The sequence below is a fragment of the Vidua macroura genome, chromosome 5 (genome assembly GCF_024509145.1).
Source record: "Vidua macroura isolate BioBank_ID:100142 chromosome 5, ASM2450914v1, whole genome shotgun sequence".
NCBI lineage: Eukaryota > Metazoa > Chordata > Aves > Passeriformes > Viduidae > Vidua > Vidua macroura.
Genome location: NC_071575.1, coordinates 48,423,769 through 48,441,268, shown reverse-complemented (window position 1 = coordinate 48,441,268; position 17,500 = coordinate 48,423,769). Strand labels below are relative to the sequence as shown.

Sequence of the window (17,500 nt, the reverse complement as noted above, 5' to 3'; positions counted from 1 at the left end):
ATAAAGAACCTCCTTTTTGTCATGCACTCACTGCTTCATTTACCAGAGACATTTCTGAACTGCTTTGGTTTAGTATCTTTTTTCCAAAGATGAGGAAAGAAGCTTACCTTTGTCCACAGCAGGTAATGGTAGAAAAGAGGGAAATGTGTCACCTGTCAACCAGTTTTAGAAAGTAAGGTGGTATTGCTGTGGTTTACGTCAGTACCCTCCAGTATTAAGATTGATCTTTATGTGGGCAATATCTCACTCTAAAGAACTTGAACAAATACCCAGGTATTGCAGCCAACCTTTTCCCATCAGCAAAATTCCTAATAAACCAAGTTGGTGAGCCTTATAACGTGAGCTGAAGGTAAGTGACCTTAGGGTGGTGAGATCAGCAGGGAAGCGAACTAAGGGTCCAATAAACAATCATTCAGAATACATTGCTTCCTATTCCCCATGCCTTGAAACTAGGATCTGTTAACAGAAGATGCCCCAGCAGAACCAGTAATTACTCATCCCTTAACAGTTCTCCGGTGTCCTGTGAAATGTGCAAACATGCTTGGCTGTGCCACAGCTGTGGAGAAGGCACAGACCACTCAGTTGTGTCCTGATCACTCTGCAAGGCAGAAGTGTGCGCAGCACTGGCCCAAGCATTTCAGTGTCTAGGTTTAGCTGAAGAACAGTGGGGGCTCCACAAGACTTCCTTCCTCTGCTGTGTCACTTTAGATTTCAGGATCTGAAGATACGCAAATAGTCTGGACAAACAAACATGGTGCCAAAGCTGGATTCATAGCAAATCATGATACAGAACATGAGTTACTGTTGCATCGTGACAGATTTTCTAAGACAAGGATAAGTAGACTAAAATACATAAAGACTAAAATACACACTCTCCAAATGTTTTACACTTATTTTGCCAGTTTGTTAATAGAGAGAAGCCTCAGAGGCAAAACTACTCTAGTCTAGAAATCTGTGTCGGAGTCAGCAAGGCACTGTGTGCAAAGTAACATGCCCTGCTGGGGGCTGATTAGGGCCACCTCCATATGCTGGGAGACAGGATGTGTAACATCAAATACAGTGCAGGGCAAAGCCAGCCACATGACTGCCAACCTGGAGATGGCTTCCATTCAGACAGGTTGGAGCATAAGAGAAGTTTAGGTTTGTGTGCACCCAACTGTACAGATATCTTCCTAAATCATCATTTACTAGGTAAGTCAGGAGTAAGACTCTGCTGGGTTTTGAATTCTACTCTTTTTTCCAAATGGTCTCAAATATCTGAAAATACATGCATTGGTCAGCTGTGACTGAGATAAAACACATTTTCCCTTCCTTTCCTCTGACATTTTGTGTTTTACTCAGGCAGGAATTGTAATGCCAAAAATGGATAAATGGTAGTTTTGTTGGGGAACTCCAATAGCAATGAATCTTAAGGAAAAAGGAAGTATCAAATGAAACATGATAAAACTACTGAGTTTCTCTGATTAAAAAACAAGTCCATAACTAATACTGTTAAGAAAGAAACCATACAAAGTATTAATATAAAAATGTAAACTGGAACCTGCACACCTCTTCAGAAGTTCAATTACAAAAATGACAGCTTTTCCTCCCAAATCTTCCATGGAAACAGCTGATTTCCTCCTCCAGGCTACATTTGTATACTTTCATCCATTATGATGCTTGCAATCAGAAAAACAAGGGTTTTTTCTAACACTTCCACAACCAAAACGTGTCTTTGCAGACTCTGCCATAGCAGAGTCTTCTCAGAGGGCCACAAGAAGACTTTTCTTCTGCTTAACAGAAGCAGAAGAATGTCTGAAGGACATTCCCCAGGATCCTGAAATGCCTCTTTTACAGTGGCGAGCTCAGCTCTTTCTGTTAACTGACCATTCAGCATTTTCTTTCTTTCAAAACACAAGTAAGATTTTTTTAATTGTTGTCTTTGCATTTTTCACTAATGTACTCGGAGGAGAATTAGGTTTTATTTTACTTCTGTTCTTTTAATACTTCAAAGTGTGACCACCATTCTGTTTATCTGTTTTCTATTTTAATATACAGCTATAGTATTTTAACCAGGAAAGCACTAAGCTTAATTTTTAAATTTTTGTTGATAATGGCAAACATTTAAAATAGAACAAATTAATTAGTTTCCAGCAGTTCCATCAGTGGGATTACTTTAAAGTTATATTTAAAATGCAAAAATATTTGATCACAGTGGATTAACTTCTGGTATTCACTAGATGAAGTAAGACCAGATGCTTTCAAGACCTATGATACTACTTTGGTAGCCACACTGCTCTATAGCCATTGCTTAGACCAGTACAATTGTTGGTGTGGCAGAGGGAGGAGCTCTGAAATAGGATTTTCCTTTCCTGGGGCAAAATTGGTGTATCATTACCCAAGAAAATGGCAGTTGTCAGGATGGCTGCAAATCAACTAGATAGGCAGGAAGTGGGAGGGCTGTGATATGTGCCACTCTTATGTCTTTCAACTGCAGCATGAGTTCATCATAAGAGCATCGCCTCTAATTCAAAAATCATGCTCAAACCTCTATGCAGTATGTGCATGTGGTCCTTCATTTCTCAGACATTCCCTCCTCAACACATTTCTTTATAACTGAAAACTGCCAATTTACTTCTTGTTTTATAAAATGCTGTTGGAACAATGGGATTCTTCAGTGTCGCAGTGAATCCAAAATGACTGCAGCAGAGGAGCCGTTCATGTAGGTTTTTGCAGAATGAAAAACAGAAGATCAAGCAGAATTCTTGCTCTCTTAGCTTCAAATGCAGTTCAGCCTTTAATTTAAATGAGCTCTGAATTTCACCCCTCAGATCGTTAAATACTTGTTGGTGTAAGTGAGTACAGGTCTTGGTGAAACCTGTTAGTTGTTAAGTAGGTTCAAGGCTACTTCTCTAAAAAGCAGGTATGGTTGAAACCAGCATTCCCCTTCCTCCAACACATTGCTTCTTGATGACATTAATGTGCAGTTTGGCAGCTTGACAGCTTGAATCCTCCACAGTGTATTTTTTTAGCTGGAAGAAACTGTTGACTATATCTGTCCGCCTGCATGCTAACAGAGTATGCCTAAAATGAGTGTTGTGAACACAGGGAATTTTTACCTGTCAATATCTGGCCTAAGATTGCTTCATGGATTTTACACAGGTTGATGAATACGAACAGCTTATAGATACATAATATTCTTATGTGTAAATCTATAATGTATTCATAAGCAAAGTTCCATACTAAAACAACAATCTTAATGAATGGCATTTATTTTCAGGGAAATATATGTTGAGAAAAGAGTTTTGAAGGGCTATCTTTAAACAATACACTTGCTGTTTCCTCTTCCTCCCCTTTTCAAAAAGAGTTTTAGATATCCAACAGTGTTTTAGACTCAACTGTGGAGTTTTCTAGGAGAAAATATTTTTACTTGTTATTAAAGGATTTTATAAAAGTAACATAACATTTCCAAGATGTGTAATGCTCTTATTCACAGAGAAATGCCACTTCATGCAAGTGTGAAATAAAAAAATTGCAATTTCTGCGATAAACAGTGTGTCCGTAAGTAGTTAATGTTTTACACTGAATCAATAGCATTGATTAAAATTTTTATTTACAGTCCTTTTACATTTTCTGTAAAATCTACTGAAAGAAATAGGTAAGACAAATTAGCTATTTTTCCCTGTGTTACAGAAAGTCTGTATTTCTTTACCACAAATAGTCACTGTTTTTTTGGATCAATGTTTTGTTTGGTTTGAAAGTTGTAGTTTGTTTATGTTGTTTGTTGTACAGTATAACTTAGAAGATCCAAGTCAAGAGTAACCTCTTTTTGCACTAGGAATACTTAACATACATACTAGAAAATAGATTCTACCAGTGGCATTTTGAAGTGGTGTCAAACTAGTACTCAAACTGGTGCCAAGAAGAGGTATGTTAGGCTTGGGAAGTGGGGTAAGAGGAGATTATATTTATCAAAGTTCTTACAAAGAGACATATGCAAAACCACCCTTGAAGTGGCTCAGATACATACATCCAGAAAAAGCCCTGAGCAAAGTTAAGATGATTGACTGAGAGCCGTGAGAGTAAGGAGAGACTGGGATGGGATTTGTAAGGGAGCAACAAATATTCATTGTCTCTTATGCACTGTACAGAAATCCCTTTGAGTCACTGGCCTCCTTTCATTGTGGCCACAGCTTCTCTAATGAGTTCAGTGAAGAGTTTATGCACCTCAAATGTCTATACTTTTCTGGCCAGTCCATTCTCTTATTAAAAATGAAACTTATTGCACATTTCCCAGATCACATCCATACCCTGTGGTACCTTTTAGTACACAGATAGGCTACTAAATAAACCCAAATTAGTTTATCTGTATAGAGTATGTTGATATATCTGCTTCCAGATAATGTAGGCTATCCATTGGATGTTTGTCCCCAAGAGAGACTTTGTAGTCTCTTCCCCACCATTACTATGAATAAATCAATCTGTAGCTTCTGTTGGTCCTAGCCTGTTATTTGTTGTCTGCATGTTACACATCTGATTCCCACACTCAGCTTCTACGTACACTTCTAATGGTGCCTTGGTCTCAGGGGTTTCTTCTTGGGCTCATGTTGTTTCACAGTCTTCCCTTAGCCTTGAGGCCAGCCAGGACAGTCAGAAGAGATGAGGGAAGGTACTTCTCACTTGGCTGATTCATTGCACATCATTATCATGTAAGAAAGTCCAACTCAATCTGATATTTCTGCAGAAGAAAAAAAAGATAAAATATTAGATGAGAATTGTCAAATTCACTCTGTATGGATGGATGTCTGAGTTATATTAAGAACTGGAAAATGTGTAGTCAGAACAATGAAGAAAACTACATTAGGCAAAAATGAGTAAGGTGCCAAGGATCTCACATGAGGACAAATCATAACCGGTGCTCCAAGTGCAATGGATCGGGGATATTGAGTAATAAGAAGATAAGGATCTAAATACAGATATTTAACCTCTGAAGGCCTTCAAGGGGCTTGTTCTGTAAAAGCTAGATTGTAGCTATAAAAGACACAGACATAAATGAACTCCGGCATTGTCAAAGAGTTTTTCTTTTCTGTTCTGTTTTTTAAGATTAAGTAATTTTTATGAATAGTGGTGAGAAATGAAGCCAGTTCAGCAATAAGATGAAGTGAATAGAATGATGAGGTGGTCATCTTTCCAAGAAGACCATTAGGGAAAAAAAGCTGTATTGAGGTTAATTTCTTAAAAATGGAGGTTATAGTTATTCATAAGAAAGTCCAAGGACTCTTAAAAATAAGCAGTTTTTGCTCTCCCAGAACAGTGAGATGCAGCAAACATCCCAGGTATTAAGCTAGTGACTTAGTACAGCATTTTTCCTCTATATATGTTTAATTAGCCTTTATTATCACAAAACTTCTTAGTGGCTCATTGATTATCACACAGCAGAAATAGCAGACCTGTCAACAGTTTTGTGTACAGCTCTGCATTCAGACCCCCTCCATCTGGGTGTGACACAAACGGAGTGAGTGAAAGTACATGGATTTACTGGTGGTCTCCTGCAGAGCAGATTTGGACAAATTCAGATGGGATGCATCTCTGAAGATGTGATCAAGCTGTACAAGGGCTAAAAATGCTCCAGTATTTCCATGCAGAAAAAGACAAGGCATAGGGAAAAAGCAGTAAAAATAAGAAGAATATGAGAACCTTAAGAAGAACCATTAGTCCAGAAATTTGTTTGGATGCTAACAGCTCCAATTTTACAAGTATGAAAAATATGGGATACACATCATACAAGCCTCTTAGTTTGCTCTATCCTTGTTTATTGATATTTCTCTGCTGTAAAGCCTCAATCTATATTAGGGGAAATTTCTCTTCTCACAATAAAATTACATCAATGTAAGAAAACAGAAGTGCATCTAATTTTCTATTAAAATGTCTCTCTTTTTTAACTATAAACCTAAGAGTTCTAAACATGAAAAAGTTTTAAAAAAGATCAAACATAAGTTTTTTGAAAAAAAAATTCCAAAACCTACTGTTATTAATGAACAGGTGTTATTCCAAAACATACTGTTATTAATGAACATTAATTTTGGGGTTTTTATTTACAAGTTCACTTGCTTGAACACATATACTGCAATTTCTTTGTGACAGTATTCCTATGTCGGTCAAAAATAAAAAGCATGGGCATAATTTTCTTTATGGATTTAGCATTCTAGGGTTGGAAATTAAGGGAATCCCTATCATTCTGCCTTGTGAATTCCCTCATGGGTGTAGAGATTCTCCTGCTTTCCTTAATTTATGCAAAGTGCATAAATTACTACATATGAAGATAAGATAGCATAATGCACTAACATATTTTTGTTGTGACTCTGAACATTACAGAGAGTAATGGTATAGCTAATATGTTATAATTTTTTAAAATTAAATATAATTTGTAATTACTAATTGATATTCCCAATCCAATCTCTCTCATGATGATATTCCCTCGTGTTTGATACCAAAATGCTATAAAGAATAATCTCCTTGGCACTACTGATATCTGCTGTGAGTTTCATGAGAATATTTCGATGCTGAGTAATATGCATCTTGAGGAACATGTAATAAAATGTAAATTTAAAGCATGAAAAATGAGCAGCTGAAAACAGCAAGTCAAAAATATGTAACGCATTTTGTGTCATACACATCTAAAAGATCAACCCGAAAAAATGTTGCAGTTTTTTTTCTTTAGAAACTTGAATGTATAATGTTTAAGCAGGGATTCAAATCTAACTCCAAATGTCAGAGCAAAACACAGTTGCTGAAGCAGAAATATAGTCAAGCTCTCAGGCCCACTGAAGATTTAATGTTTGTGGCACTTGTGCTATCCAGCCTCTCTGCTTTCCCAGACTGGAATGACTGAAGCAGAACTTTACTGTTAGCAGATACAGAGCTACAAGGAGTGTGAGTTTTCTTGGACATCCAACATTAACACTCAGGGTTTTGGTGCATCAGATCTGTGTTGCCTTCCCTCTTCCTGTAGACATGGGTAAAAGCCTGCTTTTTCCCACTTCACACTGAAAGAGGGCAAGAAGTAAAAATTATTTCAAATTATTTATTTTCCTCCTTCTCATGTTGCCGATCTGAGGTTTTTAAGTTCCCTTGTACTAATTTTGTTAAATTAAAGGACTGCATGTGAAATTAAAATCTCAGTGGCATTTTTATTGGGCTTTTCCTTAAGAAAACCTAACCAATTTCCATCTTAGAAAATTGGAATCCTCTCACAGAAGAGGGGCAAAGGGTAAAAATGGTCTTTGTAATAGGGGTAATACTTACTTTTAGGACAGTGGAACTTAATGGATGGATTCATTTTTTCATATTGGTTTGAATTCCTAAATATGAGACTTACAAAAATACATACAGAATTTCTGATATCAAAAGGCATTTTTATCAGACATTTTACACATGTTCATATGGGTGCTCAGATCTCATTTTTGGAGCTTATATGTCAAACTTTCTTGCAACTAGCCGTTTACCAGGCTTGTTTTGATCTCAGCATCATAATCACCTGTGGAGAATCTGATCTGGTAAAACAGATGGTGATATACTTAGAATGTTGTAGGACTCAATTGCAATTAAAAAATAATGTCATGTGGAAAGAGATTGGGTATTTTTCCTCCCTTTTAGCTCATTTCAAGAAGTTGTATGTATAAGCATGGTTTGAATAACCGTTTGGTGACTTAGTAACTCTCTGAATAAGCAGGTGTACAGCTCGAAATGTAGGCACTGTGAAGATGAGCATGTATTTTGTTGATCACACCTAAAAGAAACTGGTTTAGATTTGTGAGGCTTTTTTTGCCCAGCTGTAAGTAAGCATTGAAAAAGTGACCTCATTTTCCTTTCTCTTCTGTCCTTGCCTGCTATCTTCTTTAAGGAGAATTTAAATGCTGTAAAACCCATCCCCAAACACACTATCCCTCTCCCAGTATCTTCATCTTCATCAGTTGCCTCTCTGCTTCCTTATGAAGAGTTCCTCTCCTCCCACCATGGACCTCACACCCTTCTGCACCTTTTGTTCTCATCACTGTGCTCATATTCATGTACCTTCCAAGTAAGGAAATCCTTGGCTTTCAATACTCACTGTGCAGTCCTTAGTCACAGCATAAGAGGAACTTCCAGGGAGTGGGGAGAAAGCAGGAATAAAGAGGCAGTTTGGGAAAAGACAGGAGACAGAGGGAGGGATGCTTGGCTCTTAGTTGGAGAAAGAAAGACCACTAACATCAGTCTGAAGGCCTTCACTGCTGCTGACTTAAACCAAAATACTAGAGAAAAGAAAGGTTTTCACAATGCTGGGAAAAGCTGTGAATTAATTTGAGTAATGTTTATTAGTCAAAAAAAAAGAGGTAAAAGCCAACAATATGCTGGAAAAGTATAGATATGATTATTCAATAGAAATTTGAGGAAATTATCCTGGCACAGTCCAAGAGACTAATGAGTCCATATTAAGAAAATGGCACAGTGCAGGTCACCCTATTATAAAACAGGATATTAGAGAAATGGAGAAGGTGCAGCTAAGGGCAAGCAGAGTGCCACAGCAATACAATGATCTTAGTTATTCAGAAAGGTTAGAGAAACAAGATCCATAAGCTAGGGAAAAGAATTAAAATTAAGATAGACCCTCAGCAAAGTCTGCCAGAGTATTTGTATGCAATTTGACGACAATGCCTACAAGAGGATATTTGAACTCCTATCACTACAAAGTAAGGGCATTGTCATTTAGATTTGTTGGTTTGGTCAATGTATAGTAAGTAATACATAGAGTAAGAGTAATGATAAAATGGATTTAAGTGACTTAAATATAGACTAAATTTCTTGAGGAATACCTGAACATTTTTATAACACCCTTGAAAGTCTTTTTAAAATATATGTGGCCTGATATATCTAGCTAAACTCGCAGTCAAATTTGGGTTTGAGATAGGCCAAACAATAAGATAGAAAATGTTGTATAAACACAGAGAGGAGTTAAGCAGACAGGCTTTATGATGATATTAGTGTAATTCAGCTCTCTATAAAATAGTAAGATGACTTTTTAAAAAAATAATGTAGTAGACAATGGGTTACTGCAAAAACATTACCTATGAATATAGATTTAGTTGAAAATATTCTGGTTTTAGCATTGAGTCAACAGTAAAAAAAAATCCTACCACATTGCTCCTTTACAAGGCATAAAAGGTAATTTTATTCACTAAAGGTACTCCTGGTTTCATGCATGACAACAATTGACATTTTATGAATATAAAAACTCTCATATTGATTAGTCCAGATTATTGTCTACACCATTTAAACCAACAATTGTTACACATAGAAGGCTTTTATTCCATACTTTTTGAACACGTCTATAATTTGGAGCAATGGTAGTCTTCACTCTGGACAATCTGCGTGAAGGACATAGATATGTAATCCTAGAAATACAGTGTCAGTCCAAAGGACAAGGAGCATTCAATAAGTAGTTTCAACATTCCCTTTTCAGCAAGCAAGTTACATTCTCTGTACATGCTAGGTCTCTGATAATTAGTCTTGTCCATCTGTAATATGATCAAGATACAGGGACTGAGTAGGATGCCTGGTATGGAGAGAATATATTTAATTTGGTATTAAATTTGTAAAATTTTACTAATATCATTACATAGAAAATGTTTATCTTAAAAATAAGTTTTTAAAGAGTGAATGAGATAGCATTGTATTTAAAGAAAAAAAGATTAACTCATCTATTTAGATGTTTCTGCCATTACTGTCATTGAAAAAAAAAAAAAAAGCAGATTAAGAAGAATCAGAATTTCATTGTGTGCTTGGGAATTAGGTACCAGAAGGGTGTAGAAGTAGATTTGAAAAAGAGCAAACCCATGTATTTGGGGAGAAAAAGTGATCATTTAAGAATCCATGGTGTGCATCTGAAAATCCCATTAGAGAATGTCAAGCTGCATTGGTCAGACAAAAAGAATATGAAATGGGGCCAATTAATACGACGCTGTTGAGCGCATGGCAATAGCTCCTAGTTCCTGATTTACAGAGGAGAATACAGCTGAGTGGAAATGATTTTGATAAATTTGCATTTGTGGCTGTAAGTCAAATTCTACATAAAGAGATCTAGCAACCACTGAGAGATGACTGTAGCCCAGGACTCCCAGTCCAGAGCCTGGGATGATATTGCTGGTTCTGTAACTGATCTTTGTAATGACCTTGACCAGATCACTTCTCTCTGTAAACGTTTCATGTAGTGAGTATTTTTATATCTTGTTCTAATAGCATGCCTATATATGTTGATTGTAAGCCTTTAGAGTCTTCTGAAGAATGGCTTACTTACTGTGTTTGTACAGTCTGCAGCAGAACGAGCCTGTGATCTTCTCTGGGGAGAATTTAAATACCATAAAATCATGCAAGCAGTAGAAGGACCATGACACAGAAAGCGAGAAAATCAATGGGATTTGGGGATCAGGGAATTTTAAACTAAAGGACTTTCAAATATATAGTTTCCTCACACTGACATAGCTCCTAATCTGATTCAAAATTTGATTTATTTGCTCAGCATGTTTCCATGTCCTTGAAACAATTCATTTGTGACAGTTGCACATTTTCATTGAATTTTCCCAAACACTGATCAGTAGGTCTCTAGTGCTACTAAAAGCCCTGATAGTCTTGTTTCTTAATTGAGGAATAATTAGTATTCTAACTAAACAGAAGCAGTCTCATCTTCAGAACTGTGGACTCTTCTGCCAAAAACGTGGTTCAGAGGACTGTATCTTCAAGCATCAGCAAAAAGAAATTATGTGTTTGTCCTCTTCCAGGCTGTCTGGACTCTTCTATACATCCTTTGTTCTCTTCATCATTTTTTATTATCCAGTGTGGCCAAACATTTGATCAGTGCTGAAATTATCACTCTGCAAGTCTTAAGGGGCTACTCAGCCAAAGATTATGGAGCCACAGGCACTGTTTCCACATGTACAGTAAGTCCATTGTGCAGTCCCTTCTGTTATTGTACTGTGGAGGAGGGAAGCCTCAACTGGATATCAATCTTGTTTTCACAGTAAGATGCCTGGGCCAGACCAATGGCTGGTATATTTAAAAATGTTCTTCAGCAGATTTCCAGTGAACAAGTTCTCCCAGGCACCCATCCCACTGAGAAATGTGCCATTCTAGCTAAAGGGCCGTCCCTCTAGGGCAGGCCTCCCAATTTCCAGTACATAACTCTCAATCCTGCATAGGCACTGCCATGCAAAATTCCCATGGGGTGGCACCTCAGCCTGGCAGAACCAGACTGAGATTAAACCACTTCACTTTCAAAGGGTTTAATTTTAGCAACAGATAAGGAGGCCTAGCCTTTTGCTAAGGCAACATACCCCATTTCTTTCTTTTATCTTCTCTTTTGGAGGGTTAGCAGATGAGGAGGAGAATTGCATCCAGTTTTCATTTATCAATGCATAAAGTGTTGTCCTATGCACTATCATAAGTGTTCAGGGAGAGCAAGCCAAAGGAATGAAAACCAGACTGCAAGCAGTGCTTTCCCACAAGGCTTTCCCCCATATTTATAGCTTCTTCTGTTGACTCATCACTACAATACAACAAAAGACCATTTTGATCCTGACTTGTTAATAGGATATCTTATTAATAGAGAAGAAAAAGGGATTTATATGCTATCTGAATAAAAAATGTTCTAGTATTTATCAGCCAGTAGCAACTTTTAAATTCTCTGCTGAGTTTAGTAGGCCAAATTTATCTCTGTTATTCAACACTAGAAGTAGCCTAGGAGAGCCTAGAAGCAGTTAGGATACATGAAAGAATAATTTTTGCATTAGTAGGACTCAGGTGATGATCAGACAGATAGTCTATAAGCACTTTGTAAAGAAAAATGATGACTATATGATCAGACATCATCATGCTCTTTCTGCTGGGCTAGTTAGCATCCTATTTTCAGTGCATCAGTTCTACACGGTACCCTTTAAAATGCACTCAAAAGCACGTAACATTCATTCTTCCCTCTTCTTCCCATGTTTATAGGCCAGTTTGTTGATACTAAACAGTTTCTTCCAGCTGAAGTGAAACAAGATTAGTTTGGAAGAATGAAAAACACAATGTGGTTGCAGTGGTTCACCATTTTATATCTCATTAATGAGCAGGGGTATATTCTGGGTTCTGCCATCAGCATGAAGCTTTATGTTTTTCATGCTCATTTCATAGCTACATGTTTTGATGCTCAGACTTTAGGGTTTTGCTATCTCATTAAGTTTCTTGTATACATGTGGGAGCCCATTTACGCTTCCAGTAGGTGACTCTTTTTTCTCAGGCAAGTTAGCTGAACAAAAGCAATAAAAAAAACCAAAACACATAATCCTGTAGTCCTAAACACCAAAGAGTTGCACCATAGTGTTTTCAGACTCAGACTGAGAGCACCTTTGTTGGCACAACGTGTGTTTTAAGCCTCATTGTACGGCAGGTTGGATCCCTCCAAAATATCTATCTGTAGGGTGTCATTCCCCACTTCCTGCACTTTTAATGAAGAAACACAGCTTACTTTCCAAACAGTGTTCCTTCTGACTTTTAACTTTCTTTTCTAAGCAAAGATGTTGAAAGATATCAATGTTAAGCCGCTGACAAGTTAAAAATGTGACCATCATACCATAGTTATGGAAAAGGCAGTGAAAAAGTAAATCCCAATACAATAATAATAAAATAAATAAAAGAAAAAGCTGTATAACCCCAAGAAAATCAACCAAAACTAAAAAAAACAAACAAACTGCTACCTTATCACCACTTCATAATTTTATCTCCTGGTATGCGTATGTGGATTTTTTTTCAACATCGGCAATTGAATGGCACTGATTTATTCCAACTGGTGCATCTAGACTGGGGTCTTCCTAATTCTTTAATCATTAGGTATTTCCTGTGTGGAGAGATCCAATTACACTGGATGTGAGGCCTGTAGAAAATAGTGCTTGGAGGTGAAAAATAGCAGCCCTTGCCCATTCACTTCATTGGGCTTAATTTTGCTTTTCCTGCTATTCTCTACCACAAAGCAATGGTAAATTAAAGCAGCAGAATTAAAACAAAACAAAAAAAACAATCTTTTTTTAATTGCATTTTTAAGCAGTAAATATTTTAGTGATAGAATTTCTGTTTGAATGAAAGGGAAAAAAAGATGTTACTATCTTAGTAACAAAGTTACTATCTTGCACAAAGGAAAAGAAGTTTTATATAGAATGTGCATCTTAATGACTAGAAGGTGTTGATTAGCATCATACTTTTATTTCACACAAAGATGTGTGAACCTTTCATAACTAAACTTGTAAGAAAGCAGAACTTGCCTCATTTATGCATTTTTTTTATAAAGGTGAAACAGTCAGCAGTTTACTTACAGACAAACTAACAGAACATCTCATAGCCCTGCTGGACAGGGTAGACGAGATTGGGATCACAGCCTTCTCCTCCTCCCCTCACCCCAGTCCTGCCACCAGCCTGCCTGCTGATCATTACAGTACATATTTTGCTACCTATTAAAAGAAGCACCTTTGGAATAAGGAGATTGCCCAAGTCTCCCTCAGCCCACTGGAGTACAGCTTGGTGCTGTTTGTCAGCAGCCAGGAAAAGCCTGAGCTGATGAATTGCTCTGGAACAGCCAGGGAGGAGATGCATCAAAATAATTCAAGGAAATAAATATTCAGGTTGCTGAGGAAAAAGGAATGCCACTCACATTCAGAAAGTATTTGATAAAGGTGGACTTTTGAAACAGCTCTCTTTGTTTTGCATAAAAGTAAAATTGCCATCTCAGCTCTACTTCATACTCACTTTGTGCCTGCCCAAGCTGAGTTTGTTTCTGTAATTGCAGGGAAAAGCTTTTCTGAGGCAAATCTGAGAGTCAACTGGAGAAGCTGAGGAAAGGAATTCCTCTCCTTAAGCTTAAGTGGGCAACTGTGCCGGTAATGGGTATTTCAGATGAAATGTGTGGTTCTGCATGCTTGTTTATGCTGTGTTGAAGATCCTGTTATTGCTGTTGTTGGTGGATAATTTCATTTGACAATGTGCTGCAGATTCATCTTTATGTATGAATTTACAAGTACGGAGTGAGAAGCATAAAAAAATAATACAGAACTACTCATGCAGAGTCACAGCACACAAATTAGAACATTCAGTAGTTCAAAAATGCCAGGATAGACAATTTTAATCTTTCATAGCACCTCTGTATTTGTAAAGCTTTAGCTTTTGTTCATGATGATGAACATGAGGAAATCAAACTCACCGAATAAATGTAGTTTCAAAAACTTGGTTGCATGAGAAAGCAGAATATATTGCCCACATTTAACCAGTATTCCTGTAAATGTGTAATGTATTATTATCAACATCTGCATTTTCTGTTCTAAATTTTACTGTATGATCAGGGAGTAAATGAAAGTCTGGCTGTAGTACCCACCTATGTCTGGGATAAATTAGTGTTTGTACGACAGGTGATGGGCCAGGGCGAAATGCTGCCACCTCCCAAAACCTTGATAGTACCCAACAAGTTTTAAGAGATATTGGTTAGTTTGGTTTAATAAGTTGCTTTATGCTTTGTCTAGTTTTTAGAATGCAACTTACACTTACCAGACACCTGAAGAAAAAAGGCATAATGAAAACATAAAAAGTTTTTTTTTTATTATTTAAAGACTCCAGTATTTCTTTCCTGAAACATTTTCATTAATATGATAATATCATCTGAAGAAGGAGCAGAGCAAAATCCCTCAATGTGATTAGAATTTTTTTCTCTTTTCTCTTTAGATTCTCAGGTAAATTAAATTTCTTCTGGTTCATTGTCTTAATTAATTGGTCCTACTGACTTTACTAATCTTCAAATGCCACTTCTGATTTTTCCATCCCATGGTCACTGCTTCCTCTCAGCAATGTGAGAAACTGGACTTTATGGCTTTATTCTACTATTTGAAATTATTCAATCTGCTGTCTTTTCCCATCTGATTAATTTAACAAGTATCCCACCTCCTGAAAAGGGGAGGAGAGATATGCTGGTTCACATCCATTTGGAACCAATGCTACAACTAGGCATGCAGTTTTACAAAAATTACTAGAAATCAACACAAGTTGGGATATGTTTGTTATACATTCCAGTAATCAATAAAATGTTATTAAAATATTTATTTCCTTATAGAACATGAAAGTTGAAGCAAATTCTGAAAGGATTACTACACATTTTAACTAAGATGCATCCACTTATCAACAAATAAAATTACATTAACTGGCAGTCAAATACAAGAATTATCTAACAGTGGAATTTGGAGTGCCTTCTTAAGCTACATAAAGATGGAAAACCAGAACAAGTTGCCAGAACAAGTCTTGAGGTAAGAATTACAAAATTTCAGGAGTTGCTTTTTACTTCATATATAAAATATACTGGGCTTCTTCCCATCTAGAAACTATTTAAATAAAGAAGATGGTAGAAATGAAATGAAAGGAGTTTTCCACAAGAAGCAAACCTGTAGAGGAATGATGCCCTGAAGCTAAATGGAAAGTGTAACAGGTAGCTGGAGAATCTTTACCATGGCTCCAGTACTCCAGCTTGTCCAGAGGGAGGTCCTGCAATTAGAGGTCATAAATAAATACCCATAGATGGACTCCAGCATCTATTGAATCTTATTAATTACCATGTGGTTCTGCTGGAGAGGAAGTTTACCCAGAGGTTACGAATTGTGGACTCAGTATAATGGTGATATGGCAATAAAATACTTGAGTTATTCCTGACATCGGAAAATAAAAGTGGGACAAACAGGTATTTATGACACAAATATTTAATTTCAGTGCCTGGCCTATAACCTTGTATAATAAAAAAATAACAATCTTGAAATAAAGTCCATAGATCTGGATGTTTCATGAAGTACAGGTTTCCCCACCACACTGTACTGGATTTAACTATTCATTGTACAGAAGACAAGAAATATGACAAAGGAAGAAACAGAAAGACCTTGAAAATCTTAATCTGTTTTTCCTTTCACAGGAAGAGATTTCTTTAAAGACAGGAAAGATGCTACTGACATACAAAATGAACTGTAAAGCTAGGCAGTGTTGCTTGATCTTGTTTTGACTCAGACAAAATAAGTAATTGTGGAGCTACTTATATATTTATATACACATATATATATAGAGACACTTATTAATGCTCAATGTATTAAAAAAAAAATATATCATCTCAGTTTGATAGGGACTAGGGGAAAATGAGATAACACGACAATGTTTATGTGGAAAATATGAGTTGATTTCTGTTAAAAATAAAAAGCATATAAAACATTATAAAATGACTTTATTTTTTTGTCAGACATTTGCCATACGAATGTGAAAAATACATTGATGTTGCAGACTTTGGTAAATAGCGCCCATCCTTGGTTGCCTGTAGTAGGTGTTCTAGACAGTTTGGAAGCCATAAGAACCTGCTGAAAGCCGTAAGAACCTGCTGAAAAACTGATCATGACACAACTCCTAACACAAAAAAAATAAAATAAAAACTTAACTTTAGCTTTTATTTGTGCTTAAGCTTTGATATGACACAGGTGGAGAGAATCTAATGAGAATATTAGACTTTGATACAGCAACTTAAAAATGTTCTTAACCTTTAGTAGTATTTTCTCCTAATTTTCCCACAGAAATATTATTACCATTTGATTTCCTCATTCTGATCTAAGGAACTTTCTATCATTTAGCCCCAGACTATGTCTATGCCATGAGAGACAAACTTCCCTTTGATATATTAGTTGACATATTAGTTTATTTGCCTATATACTCAAGGTTTTTTGTCTTCAGGCATCTTCAAAAATTTTACCTAAATAAAGAGTATTCACTGAAATAATTTATAGCCACTGTGTGCTTTTGATCTGTATGAATACTTTCCACAGATTTTACTGATGTTTCAGGCATAGAGTGTTAAATTGGACTGTAACAATAAATGCATCCCCATTCATTACTGCCTGACTACACAATGGACAAAAAAATCTTATTATAATTCTTAAAAGTTTCAACATTTTTTTCAGACTAGCAGCTTTTCCTCTCCTTAACTTTCCTGCTCAATATGAATTTCTTACTCAGACTTTTTACTTCTGATTCATTCAGTCTTCAATAACTTCATACAGAAATGGTAAAACTTGCAATATAATATTTTAATTTATATTAGTACTATTAGTAACTATTAAGATTGTTTGGCTTATTTCCTGGCCCAGTCTTTACTCTGGTTAGAAGAAATACTGGAAAGGCTTTTGGCAGCATCTGACTAACATACACGTCCTCTCTGTATTCATTTTTGTTAGTTTGTATTCTTCAATTTCAATGCATGAGTTTTTGTTTCTCTCAATTCTCAAGAGATTTAACATTTAAACATTTTATTTAACATTTACAGTTGTATACTTCATGTCTCAGATATGTAAGTAAAGTTAAAATGCATCTTTTAAGAAATTTGGTTTACATTACTTTTGATAGTCTGCCAGGGGACACCTAGATACCATTCTTCAAACACATGGTTGTATAG

At 36.3% G+C, this 17,500-nt stretch overlaps 2 long non-coding RNA genes across 2 annotated transcripts in view; both read left to right on the top strand.

Annotated features, from left to right (window-relative positions):
• Positions 1-13,898, top strand: part of LOC128807338 (uncharacterized) — a 34,932-nt gene extending 21,034 nt beyond the window's left edge. Inside the window, exon 3 of the long non-coding RNA XR_008437126.1 lies at positions 13,829-13,898. This is a non-coding gene — a long non-coding RNA (uncharacterized LOC128807338). The remainder of the gene's footprint in view (positions 1-13,828) is intronic.
• Positions 13,899-15,161: 1,263 nt separating this feature from the next.
• Positions 15,162-17,500, top strand: part of LOC128807337 (uncharacterized) — an 8,131-nt gene continuing 5,792 nt past the window's right edge. The window contains exon 1 of the long non-coding RNA XR_008437125.1: positions 15,162-15,329. This is a non-coding gene — a long non-coding RNA (uncharacterized LOC128807337). The remainder of the gene's footprint in view (positions 15,330-17,500) is intronic.